This window comes from Cyprinus carpio, chromosome A9 (assembly GCF_018340385.1).
Source record: "Cyprinus carpio isolate SPL01 chromosome A9, ASM1834038v1, whole genome shotgun sequence".
Classification (NCBI taxonomy): domain Eukaryota; kingdom Metazoa; phylum Chordata; class Actinopteri; order Cypriniformes; family Cyprinidae; genus Cyprinus; species Cyprinus carpio.
In genome coordinates, this window is record NC_056580.1 from 24,937,315 (window position 1) to 24,951,031 (window position 13,717).

The 13,717-nt window shown below is 37.2% G+C and overlaps 1 pseudogene; it reads right to left on the reverse strand.

Moving 5' to 3' along the window:
• Positions 1-3,519: 3,519 nt before the first annotated feature.
• On the reverse strand, positions 3,520-5,748 carry LOC122146201 (annotated as a pseudogene).
• Positions 5,749-13,717: the final 7,969 nt, after the last annotated feature.

Sequence of the window (13,717 nt, forward strand, 5' to 3'; positions counted from 1 at the left end):
CATTACGTATTGCTCATTGTACACGAGGCGTAGCCGTGTGTCTATAAAAACACGGCAAATGTTTGCTTAAGGTATGTTATGACTTTGAGCGCCAGACACATGACGTAAACAGGGGTAGCATACTATCCCCATGGTACCGGCGGCAAAACAGAAGCGAAGCTGCTCACCTGTAGGGGTCTCGGGCTGATATGGTGCGTTCCATGTTACCCGCATTGCCGTGAGAACCACGTTGTGTGCTCTCTTCTTGCCCGATTGGGAAGATCTCTCTACAATCCGGCTCGTCCGGGCTATATTTCTTTTCTTTCGTCCCTTATCGGCCGTCATCCCGAGCATAAACTTGAGGGGCTCGAGACAGAGTAGGCGTGCGCGTTTTGCTGCTGTTTTGTCTTTTTTTGTTTTTTTTTGTATTGACGTCGTGCTTTTCGCAACGCCAGAAGACACCGGTTGCGTCTCGCGCAACTCTTTTTGATTCTCCGACACGCGGCCAGGACATCGCATCGATTTAACACGGGATTCCAAACATCGTGCGGAATGCTGTGAACTCGCTGTGTGGTTTAAATAATTGACTGGCTCGGCGCCGCCCCTGGTCGCTAGGCTCTTGAGGAAGTTCCTCGTTCTCCAGGCCCCTCTCAGAGCGCGCGCGCCCGCTGGGCGTGCACTAGCCGAAGGCTCACGCGCGCTGCCATCACTCACATTTAGTGTTATTACTGTTTCAACTAATCATAACTTTTTGTTGGTAAGTGAAAATACATGACAAGCATTTAACATGTATGTCCAGTTTTAAAACTATCCATTGTTAGTTACTGTAGACTAGTAACAAAATGTTTCAGTCTAAACGGTTAGCCTATTAGTGAAACGGAAAAAAGATTAATCACAAACTGGAAACATACTCACAAGTGTAAAAATAGTAAAATGGATACTAGTTACTAGTTCTACTAGAAGCTTCGGCCTGGCAAGAAATTCATAGGCCTAGCGGAATACGTAAAATTTTTTATAGAATCTAAATAGCGAAAAGATCGCTATCTGCATTATTGTTAAGATTTTAAAAGTACTTTATACATAGATCTAGTTAGTTCAATAAATGCCGGCTGTGCAATAGAACAGGTGTTAAAAAAATAATTTTTTATCCTTGTCAAAGACTGATGGCACTTCTGTAATCGTATTCTGCGGAATTTAAAGTTGGTTTTAAATGTCAGCTAATACATAGGCTGCTTCAGACTTGCGTGTCTTAAATTTGTTTTCCATCATTTTAATGATCTGCAGGCCTGGTCTATTCGTCGTTGTGCTAACAATTAGACCCTAGGTGTGAAAAAGTCGTTCCTCACACAGCACACTTGGACAGTTCCCGGTAGTGGCCAAGCTGCTGAGACTAAAGCGGTTAAGTTCCTAGTGGATGTTTCCCCTTTTTTATTTTCCAGAATTATATATTATTCTTATTAGTTAATGTTTTGGTGATATATGCAAACAAGTCTCATATGAAGTCGTAAAAATGTGAAAGATATTGTCCTAAAGGACGAGTTTAGTCGTGATGCCGAAAATTGTTCCCATCTAGCTATCCACAACTTTTTCACACAGGCTGCACCTGTGCCCTATTTTACAGGATTCTCAAGGATTTACTGGGTTATTTTATTTTAACACTTTAAAATACTTTATTCTTACATAGAACGTTTAAAAAAGTATGTATTTTGTCCTTAAAACCTTATCTTTGTACACGTGTCTAAAATATTGTGGGGGGGCATTTCAATAACGGCCTCGTTTTACACCGTTGACTTCGTAATCTTCCATTTATAAATCTATATTTTGCGTGTGTGGCCAACTTGGACATTTTATATATGAACGAAGGCTTTTCCTGCACGTCAAATAAAAACCACAATAATCCGATACATTTTAAGAAGATTTCTTTGCAGGCCTGTGGCAGAACCAGTTTGTGGATTATTAACGATTCGCAGGGACAAACTCAGTTACCACTGAACTGAGTATGGAGGCAATTTCAAAACATTTTGTAGAGGAGTGAAAAACATTTTATAAAGTGTATCGCTCATGTCGCAAAAAGGAATGGCGACAGTAAGCTATTCACCGACATGTTTCGTGATGCTGCATGTTCATTTATTTTGAGGGAGATTTTTAAGAGAAGATTAGTTAATCGCCTACTAAACAGTGAATATCCTTTTAGCGTACAGAAAAAATATATGTTAAGTTATATCCAAGGTATAAATTCAAACATGACCCGTGCGATTTTCATATTATAAGGTTATAAAATGTAGCCAAACTGTTGTCAAACCTTTTTGTATCCTGTTTTAAAAATCTATATTTTCCATCTGAATAATCAGATTTTAGAGTAAGTCTGTGTTTTAAAGAAATTCAAATAAATAATTGTATATAAAGACAAAAATTCTGCAGGTGCTGGGAGTGATGCATGAATCTCTAAAATTAGGTACATTAAATGACTATAATAATGTTTAAATTCCAAACCATTTGTTTTATTTCGTAAACCTCCATCATGAACTGATACACACATACACACTTCCTCAAAACTAGAATCACTTTAAAATCAACCTCTTTTTGGTTGCATCTTCGTGTTTGTTCCTTTTCACAAGCAATAAAATTTCAAGTCGAGAATAACCGAATAGTTTGAGCAGGACTAATTCAGTCCATTATTTATTTTCCATCTTTTAGAAAAGACAGGCCTCTCGATCAGAATTTAACACAGGGTGAATTTAAAGGTGGATAGTCAAGCTTTTTATGTACAACACTAAGACTCTAAACACCGATTTTCTTTCTCCCAGCACTCAAGCAATTCGAAATTCCACAAAGGATCCACTGATTTGGACGTTAAATTAGACGGGATCAAGAAAAATGGACTTGTGCAACTCTGCATGATTTTACAGTAATTCATTGCTAAGGCAACATTACAGATTTTTAAGCACTTGCCCTGCTGGTTATTACTAGATTGAGTACTGTTTTATATAAACAAGAGATAAACACCAGTTTTTATAAAACATTAACATGAGGGGTTGCATGGAATGATGCAGGGATTGAAAACTTTTGACTTATAAAAAGTTTTTTTTTTTTTTTTAAAAAATTAAACTATAACAAAATCACAACAAAATAATTTCAGTATGGGATAGATAAAGTAGTAAAATGTAATAGGTTTTGAAAAATATATCAAATCTCTATTCATTTCTATAATTGAGCCCCAGTATCGGATTTTAAAAAATTGCACATTAGATTCCAAAATTATTTGCTTGTGATTTTGTAGCATGGATAATTAACACATTCTGAAGAAAGAGAAAAAGAAAGTCACGCCTGTTCCCACCTGTGTGTGACCGCAAAGACGGAGAAGCGCTATAGAATACAATACATAAGGGTGAACGAGAATAAACGAATTCTTCTTTTCTCCTAAAGGCAGTAACAACAATAAATAAGGTACATAGATTAAGCATAATAATGTTGTTGCGCTTTTTGCATCAGCCGTAACAGAATACCGTGACGAGCAGTATCACAAATGTCTGTTTAGAATCACGAGTCGTGAAATATCGCGTTCAGCTGGGGCGTTCATGACCCGCTCGTGATGCGAATGCCCGTCGTACGACATAATGTTCTCCATCGGTATATCACAGCGATGCGTAGAGCCCGCGTAAAGAGAGAGACGCGTGTCCCTGCGCGCCGGCCAAGCCCGCCGCCTGATAGTGCATGGTAAAGGCGTAGTTCTTCTCGAATTCCGACGACGGCTCGTGTTTGAAGGAAAAGTTCCCATTAACGCCTCAAAGGTGGGCTAAGGGGTCCGTCAAACGAGGGGGACTGGTGCAGTCTGTGAGCGCGGTGTCAAAGAACGGCTCTAGTGCGCTCTCCCGTACGCGTGCGGCTTGACGTGAAAGATATGAGAGCTGTCCATTGTACCGTACGGAGGGCTGGGACCGACCGGGCGTCTGGTAGGAGTAGGGAAGAGCGGAAAAGGAAGCACTTGCTGTTTGCATATGAGGGGGCATCTCCTGGCTCTGCTCTGGGAGAAAAGTTCTGGGGTTCAGCTGGAGGCATCCTGCGACCAAATTGGTCGTGGGCTGGGACAAGCCCTTGCACAAGGCCTGCACGAAAGACATCAGATCCGGGCTTTTGCCCGACCTCAGGATTTCCGAAAGCGCCCAAATGTAGTTCTTGGCCAGTCGGAGCGTTTCGATCTTGGAGAGCTTCTGCGTTTTGGAGTAACAGGGCACAACTTTGCGCAGGCTCTCGAGCGCGTCGTTGAGCCCGTGCATGCGGTTCCCTCTCCCGGGCGTTTCGCCTTCATTCGCCTTAGTTTGAACCTCTGCATACGCGCCTTAGTCATCTTCTTCTTCTCTGGGTCCTCGTCTTTTCGGCTTGGTGTCATCGCCGTCTTCTTCCTCCCTCCTCTTCCTCCTCGTCGTCCTCATCTTCAAGTCGGGCTGAGTCCCACTTCGTCGTCCTCCATATCCTTGTGCATGGGCACGCTGGTGTTCTCCACGTCGCGCTCGTCTTGGGAGCTGCTGGTCCAACACTTGTCGGGTCCAGTTCGTGCTATGTTTGAGACTCCAGCATCATGCTTTCCTCGGTGTAAGATTTCGTCCTGTTGGAACTCTACAAAGCGATAAAAAAAGCCTTGTAAACATCCATTCAATCACATTGGTTCTGTATTATCTTTCAAATGAGAGCCATGCAAGCCTTAAAAAATAATGCACTACGCTGCACATTCAAAATGCAACAACACATGACCTGTGGAGTGAATCATAGCTGCTTACTTTATGCAGCTTTATTATGTAACATTATCTGTGTTTCCTAATCAGATGGAGTCCTTGTTGTTTAATTCTGAAGTAAAGTATGAAGGAATTTAATAAGGAATATAGCCTATATATGGTATTTTTTTCCATAGGTGCTTCAGAAACAAAAATTTAATTTCTGGTTAGGTTTGAAAATCAATAGTCTGAATGTACAGTAGTCTGAATTTTCATAAGTAAATTGGTATTGCCGTAATCCTGCTTAACGAGACTAAACAGCAAGATATAACATAATAGTTTTGAATTTTATTCTTAAAAGCAAAGTATTGTACAGTATAGCAGAAGTTTAGACATTAATATTGTAAAAAAGTATTAATTAGTCCATTTACAGGATTTTTTTTTTTCACTGCAGAAAATTTTTCATTATGTTAACAGCATCAAATTTGTACTTAATTGTAGTCATGTGAAAGCGCAATAACTTGTCATTGCAAGTTTGGCACTTCTTCACTATTTAAATGTAACAATTAATTTACGTTTTCAGTAGATTTGACTTAAGGTGTTTTACGAAATATATAAGCTTCATTATAGTGGATCAGTTATACAAAAATATATGGCGCTTGAGAATTAAACGTCTGTTCATCTGAGATTACCACAATACTTACTTCATCATCAGCAACATAAGAATGATCTGGAATGATATCCAGCTTTTTGTCAGTTCAGCATAATATGTCAAATACAGACTGTAACATTATTAAAAAGAAAGAAACATGACATACCTAGGATTTGTTGAATGAATGTCTTGTTATGACAGTTTTTCATGCCCGTCCGTTGTGGTTGTGGGAAGTCCTGGGATTGAAGCCTAATGTGGGCTGCGCCGATGGGATGCTCTGGTTATATAGTCGGTGCTGGCTGATGCTGGAAGATGCGAGTGAATGGCGTCTGTGGCTGCCTCTACAGTCCCACCCTGCGCCCGTGATTGGCACCTGGCCCCGCCCCTTCCCCCGGCACGCGCCATATGGCCGACTACGTCAGGAAAACGGCCTCAAGCGTCACGTGATCGTCTTGCCATTTGTATTCGCCAGAGTCCGTATTCCGTCCCTTTGTTGGCCGAAAGAAAGTGGCCATCTGGTCCGCCAGTTAGAGACTCTGCGGACCTGTTTTGTACCCGCAGGATGGATTAACCCTCTCAAGCGTGGGGGACATTCAATCACGACCTGGCTCTTTCTTTAGCTACATCCCGTTGTCTTATGCGGACAATTCTTTATGCGTGTCCAATAAATTAGCTCATAATCATTCAGTAGGAGTTTTCTCACTATTTATCAGTGGAAATAAGTCATGTCTGAAAGAATATAAATACGCCTAAATTGTATAATACATAAAAATAAATTAATATTATTATGTTATCATTACTGTTTATTATTTGACGTATTATAAATTAGACCTATTTTAATACAAAAATCGAATGATTATAAAACATGATTATTTGATTTTTTGAGAAATTTGTGGTTTGCTGTGGGGGTTGGTGGTATTTAAATGCTAATCTTTTACCAATATCGTCGTGATATTGATTGGTAAACAGTAATTGCAAAGTCTGGCTCGAGACCCCGAGGTCATGAGTCCCCCTCTTCTCAGTGCTGGTCGGTCGGCACGCGAGTCGCACGCGCACTGACAAAAAGCCTGTTTCACGGCTCACTAACCCGATCCAACGTCCGAAATCTGCTGTTTTCTATTCAATTTAATATCACTGCCTCCTCCACCTCCCAAAAAAAAAAAAAAAAAAAAAAAAACCGATAGAACACACCACGCAATGCGAAGAACGTGTCGAAAAAGGCGAGTGCATAAACGAGGGAATAACTATAGACAAGTGGCAGTTTAACACGCACGTGGAGCGTTTGTGCTTTGAGGAAATTAGCCTATAATAAAAAAAAAAAAAAAAATCTGGAATTATTTAATATCAACAGAAAGACATCTGGCAAGTAACCAAAACCATTTTCACTATAAAAGTGGGTGCATGATTTAATCATGCCTCAATTAATAATGTATCTAGCCTATAGTTGTTAGTTTTGAGAGTATTGTCTTTAAAATATTGGCCTAGTGCGATTTAGTTTTGCATTAGAATCAGTTCAGAAAAACACCTTAAAACCAGACCACCGAACATATACAGAGATTATTATAATGTAGGCATGCTCAACTTTAAAATTGATCAACTTTATGAGAGCATATTAAAGATTTTTGCAGCTCGTTTTGATTCAGGTAATGCAGTTATTTTTATTCTGTTCGAAGGCTGAGTTGAGTCTCTCGTCTCTATACTCCCGTGCTGTTTGTTCATGCGTGGAAAAATATTTCATTTTACATTGTTTGCTTATCTGTGCTTATCTCTCCTGACATCTGTTAATGGCTACCGCGGACATTTGATAACCAGGAAACCGGTGAAGTGTCCAAGAACATGGGCTCTGAATGCTGCTAATCTTTCTCATAAAAAATCGACAAAGTTTGTACCGGTCAAAGGGTCTCGAAAGGAAGCCCTCTGTTTGCAGTGTGTATCTCCCTGTTGCCATGCAAACCAAGTGATTTCAGCACCACTGACAGCAACTCAGAGGACTTGTGTCGCATTTGGTTCATGCTCTTGCATTTCTCGTTTCTTCAGCATCCCACACATTTGCACTCTTTATTGTATATGGCCATATATAATTACAGGCATAAAATATAGCTTACAGACTGGTAATGATGTCATATTACATTGCTCTGATTTTTTCTCATAAATCTGTGATGTGCTAATCTACAACAACGTGATTATTTGTTTGTTTGTTTGTCTGTTTGTCTGTCTGTCGATGTAGCTTGCGATACAAACATCGAGAACTGTGCTACGGTTACCAGCAAAGGCGAAAACTATTCTAACTTTTGTATTTTTTCTGTGTTTGAAAAACATAGGCTACTTATGCTATATATATATAAATTAAGTTCTGATACAAAAGGAACAGAAGTAGGTCGCTTTCTTTAAACGCTTCCTGTAAGTTTCCGCTCCCAACACAACAACACATATGAGGTCACACCCAATGATATTTTATTTAATTATTTGACCTTTAACGTCCTCTGCTTAAACCAACAGACCTTTCCTCAGACTGGCACAGTGGATGCAAACCAAATCTCTCTCTCTCAGCTTGAATGGCTTCCGACTGAATAAATCCCTATCTCTTAATTCATATTGAGTTGCTCTAATTACTTATGCAAAAAATGCAGATTTCTATTAATTAGTTTGTTCCGCTGATTAGTCCTGTGGTATTTTGGCGCAATAAATCATGCAGAGGCACTCGTTTTGGCTGGTGACCCATCTGTGCAGCTCTGAGGTGTGATTCTGTGTTTCTTTAGTTCAAGGGCTCGTTTGGGGTTGCAGGTAAGGCCACCTGCTGAATTTGGGTCAGTGCGGCCTCTCGAGGCAGTCTGCTGCTCGCTACAACAGCATTTCAATTCACACGCATATAACAAGAAAATGAAACGGCTACACCGGTAAAAATGATTTTCCTTTAACAAGTCGTTAATGTTATACGGCCTAATAAAAAAAACCTAATGAACTAATGATCTGTGTGGCATGTGTGTCATCTAATGAAAATAATGCTTATTAATGTTGTTTAAAAGTGCATGTGTCTAAAATATAAAAATATGTAATATTTTAATATATTACATTATATAATATTAAATATTTAAAACATTTGTATATCTATGTTTAACAAAAACAAATGTTTTTGCACCAGAGTTCTACGAATTATAAATAATTTTGTTCAGGCCTAAATGTTTTCTTTAGCAAGCATTTATGAAATAAATTTCCAGGGCATTAGATTAAAAGATTTTTAAACAGTATTAACGTTGGCTTTGACCTTATATATATTTAGCGTAAATGTACTGTTAATATATTGTTATTTAAAATGCTTATAGTCGCATTTTAAGTTTAATATCCAATTTCACTGGAACCCTTTGTATGTGTATGAGATCGGAGCTACGATTCTAATTGTGGTCACGCTCGCCATCTTCTGTTAAAATTTGAGAAACTACACTGAAAAAAAACGTCAAGTACCACATGAATTAAATGTGAACATTTGAATTAGGACTGAAATAGTATTTTCTTGTAAAACGTAATCTAATTATCTTTGTTTTATTTACAACTTAGAACAAAATTATTTGTTACAGGTATGGTCTTTTTCAAAATGTCTGCATGTAAGGTTAAATTAGAAATAGAATAGAATAGAATAGAATAGAATAGAATAGAATAGAAGAATAGAATAGAATAGAATATTTGAAATGACAGTTCATGAAAACTATACTGATATAATATATATAATATAATTTATAACATAAAATATACATTATGCATAAAAAATTTTAAAGGTCATCAGCATTATTTGGCCAATCCAAAAAATTCTAGCAAAACTCATACAGTTCTGCAGTTTCATAGCATATGTTGTCATTTCCATGAGTAGTGTTTTATCTTGCATCTAAGACTAAACCTGTCCAGCACTGTATATTCTGCTTATCAAATACTGAAGTTATATTATGTATTTTAGGGGGGCAGATAATATGTTCTACTCATATATCATATTTGGAAACATTTAGGATTCATAATATCAAATGAATAACCATTGTTGTGCACCTCTGAGATATATTGCTTCAGAAATACTGACAGTGGGTCCATAAATCAAGTTGTAGCCATCCACTGGGTAATAACATGAACACAATACTGCTTCCCATCTGTTTTATTGCAAAAGAACAGTAATTAAGATTCCACTGAGAAATGTTGGCAATGCAATTGAATCGAATTAGCAATAACTTCAATTTAGCTGAAACAAACAGGTATCACATAGGCAAATTCCAGCAGTCTTATATTTTACTACGCATTCCTTTTGAATTATTCTGGAGCACTTAACATAGACGAAGCAACTACATTAACGAAGTTTTAATATATGTCTGTTTTGAAAACCTTTTTCCTTCTGGAGACACAGCATGGTATGGTTGAATAGCTCTTTCAACAGCTCGAGGGGTGTTGTAATTCTTTTGTGTTGTAATCAGCTGCCTCCTTTACAGCTGTAGATTTTATTGCGTTGACCATCATGCAGGTAGTGAATCAGAGCAATTCTGGTTTCATAGTCTCATGGTTAGACTTCTAATCACAGGTGTTTTCATCACAAAGGAATAGCTCAGTTAACCACTTCCTTGGCCTTGCTCAGTGATTTATAGTGATGCCACTTCCTTTTGAGCTGATTCACAGACATCGGCTGTTATTTGTATGACCTTAAAGGTTTTAATTGACTTTTCTCATAAAGACATCTTAACTTTGTTTAGGCTTACCGGAATCTTGTTGATCAATAACCAAAACAGCGAAAAAAAAAAAAAAAAAAAAAAAAAAAAAAAAAATCTGAAATGCATTTTGTACTTACATTCATAACTTCATAGCAATCAGTATTTGTATTCTTTGCTTGGATTTTGGTACTAGGAAAGTCTAATATTAATCACACATAAAGTTATTGTGATCTATCTATCGATCTATTTATCTATCTATCTATCTATCTATCTATCTATCTATCTATCTATCTATCTATCTATCTATCTATCTATCTATCTATCTATTCATCCATCCATCTTTCTATCTATATTGTAATCTAAAAGTATTTTTTTCAAAGTTGTAATTAAACAAAGATTGCCTATTGGAGTATGCTTTACACAGAAAATACTATTTCAGTCTTTTTCTACTAATTTTAACGTTTAATTCAATGTGTTATTTAATTTTTATATAATTGTGAAACTTACTAGAAATGTGGAGTGGAAAAAAAAAACACCAAAAAAACATTTTATTTTCAGTGTTATAAGTAGATTTCATATTACAAATGCAAGGTGTGACTGTTTTTGAGAAATCAGTTTTGGATCAGGTGATCAGATTAGATCAGGAATGGTGCACTGCATAACTTCTTCCAGCAGGTTTCAGGCCAGGCATATTTTTGGGCTCCGTCTCGCCCATGTTGTTACTTTTTCACTCTTTTTTTCCGGAAGCGGAAAGCATTGTACTTGAAGTTTTGGAATAGTGTTTTGTCAGATGATTCAGCGCACTAGATACTTTCTAACTATCAGCGTGCGATCATCATCATGTCCTGTTGAGATGGTAAGTTGTGTTTTTCTTCTGTTTTTTAGGGCTGTCACAGTTGATTTCACTAGTGTTTGTTTTTCAGTCTTGCGCGTTATTTATGCATTAGGCCTCTGGCTTGAGGTTTGTTTTACGGGCAGATGCTCAGTGAAATACAGATATTTAAGTGCTCGTGCTAGTTTAAGGCGATAATGTGGGCGTTTCAGAACCCGCGGGTTCATTTCTAAAGTTTATTTACAAAGTCTAATGGAGTTGTTTTGCATGCGCTTGTGATTGAAACAGTTTAGTAGTATTCATATTTTGGAAAAGGCAAAGTGAAGAGAACTTTACACTTTAAGAAATGGTCTTTTAGGCTCGGGATAACAGTTGTGCAACTAATCGGATGACGTGACAGTTTTTTTTTTCTCTCTCTCTCTCTCTTTTTAGTTTTTTTTTTTTATTTTTTTTAATGTCTCTTTTGGTTGACACTGATGATCGTGGTTAGATAGTGGGTTATATTAGTGGGTCATATCAGTGTTACCTGCTTCACCCCTCCGCTTAGGTCTGGGAAAGCGACCAAATGTAGACTCATTAGATGATTCGCTTGAGCTTTTGTGATGTTTATTGAAATGATACTGACATGCTTTTCAAGGTTGACAGTATCTCACTTATTGCATTCTTGATCCATTACGAAGCAGGCTAAATGACTAGAAGAAAGCAGGCTCTTTTAGGGCCACCCAGAGCGCTCACCTGAACAGGCAGGCTTTGATTGTGTTTACGTAATTACGTTATGTTGACCATCCCAGATTACATCATTTTTTTTTCTAGAAAATGTATTTAATTCGATCCATTGTGCTGTTAAGAGAAGCTTATTTTTTTTTTTACTTTTTAGGCTTTTTAGGCTTGATCCAACATTTTTGTACACTGACAACTATCAGTTATGTTAATTAAATACTGTCAGTTATGTTATTAAATATTTTGAATCAGTTATTTATTAGTTAATCACTTGATGAATTAAATGTTGGTGCTTTCTATCAGTTCACTTCCTATCATTTGTTATTTTATTTATGTGAACTACTGTTCAAAAGTTTAAGGTCGCTACTTTTATTTAGCAGTGATGCATTAAATTAATCAAAAGTGACAGTAAAACTGTTTAAAATGTTACAGAATTTTATTTATTTATTTCCAAGTAAATGCTATTCATTAAAGAATCCTGAAAAAAAAGTATTATGATTTTCATGAAAATATAACATGGCTCAGCTGTTTTCAACATTAATAATTAGAAGAAATGTTTCTTTAGCAGAATCTCAGCATATAAGAATGATTTCTGAAGGATCATGTGACACCGAAAACTTGAGTAATGATGCAAATTCAGCTTTGTCATCACAGGAATAAATTGCCTTTTAAAATATATATTAAAACAGAAAACAGTTATTTTAAATTGTATTGATATTTCACAATATTACAATATTTACTGTATATATCTGTATATCTACTAAAACATTAAAGGACCATTGATACTTCACTGACAGCAGTTTGAGAACCACTTTTTTTTTTTTTTTTTTTTTTTTTTTACTGATCTCAAGCTTCAGTGCTCTTAACCATTGTCAGGTTTTCCTAATTTAGTCTTGTGACTCTCAAGTCTCCTTAAAAGTTCACTCTCCTCTCTCGTGTTTGTGACTTCTCCACAGTTTTATGTGAATATTGAAAGTAGGGCAGCTATGTTCTATGCAAACATAAAGGCAGGAGTGCCGTCTTCTGGGTTTCTTCAGATAACATTGGTCAGGTGTAAACACAGCTGACATATGAGTGTATGTAAAAGAGATTGTGTTTGAGCAAATGAGAGATACTGGTGTGTATTTACAGAGATAACATGGGTGAATCCATGTTGTCACATGATTTTCTGCATTCCTGCCCCAGAAAGAGATCCGTGTAAACACGTTCAAAAAGGAAAAGTGCATCCAAAAAAATTACTCGCAACTGCATATTTACAAATTTAAACGGTCATTGACTGCAAGAGCTTGAAAACTCATTTGCGATTTTGTTATTCAAACTCGCTGCATTGCAATCAGTAAAATTTCCATTTGCGTGATCTCTTTAACAAGAGAAATCCGCATTAGTAGTTGAAAAAGTAAGCCGAGTTTTTGTGTTAACAGGTCTCGAGTTGCTTTTTGTGGAAAATGTGTCACGCTAACTAAACAAAAGGTGTGGCTCTGTTTCCTTTGCAAAGTACTGTTATTTACAATGGGAAGTTGGATTATATTAAAGTGAACCATTTCCATTGATGCCTTTGAAACAGTCACTGCAACTACATATTGCATTTCCTTCCCAGGTCTAGATGCCATCTAGATTAGTTTGGCTGAATGCCTGCTTTTTCAGATCCAAAGAACAATTTTCTAAGCCATCAGCTTTGATATTTCCATATTAGACATGCAAAACTGTTGTTATGTGCTGACTGCTGATACTGTGTTATTGGTACATAATGAAGAAGTTAAAACAACACAGACTGAAGCAGGTTCGAAAGCTTTCTGATGTGTTTCTGATTGCATTTTTGTCTCATGCTTTGCTTCATGGAAACATCTTACGAATAGCTTAATGCAGGAGAAGAATGCGTTGTTTTTCTGCCCTATGCATAAAAACAAACCAGAAAAGGTCCTATGGGGCTGAAATGAATGCTATCAGGGCTTTGTCCACAGGAAATGAATTCAGCTAGGGACATGAAACAGACCTCAAGAGAAAGGCTTCAAAGAGACAATAACACTGTTACACTGTACAGTTTTACATCACACACCAAACGACCAATAACAGAAATGAAGATGAGGGTTTAGTAAATTCTTCATAAACCCTATTAAATTGTATGACCATAAGCACAGAA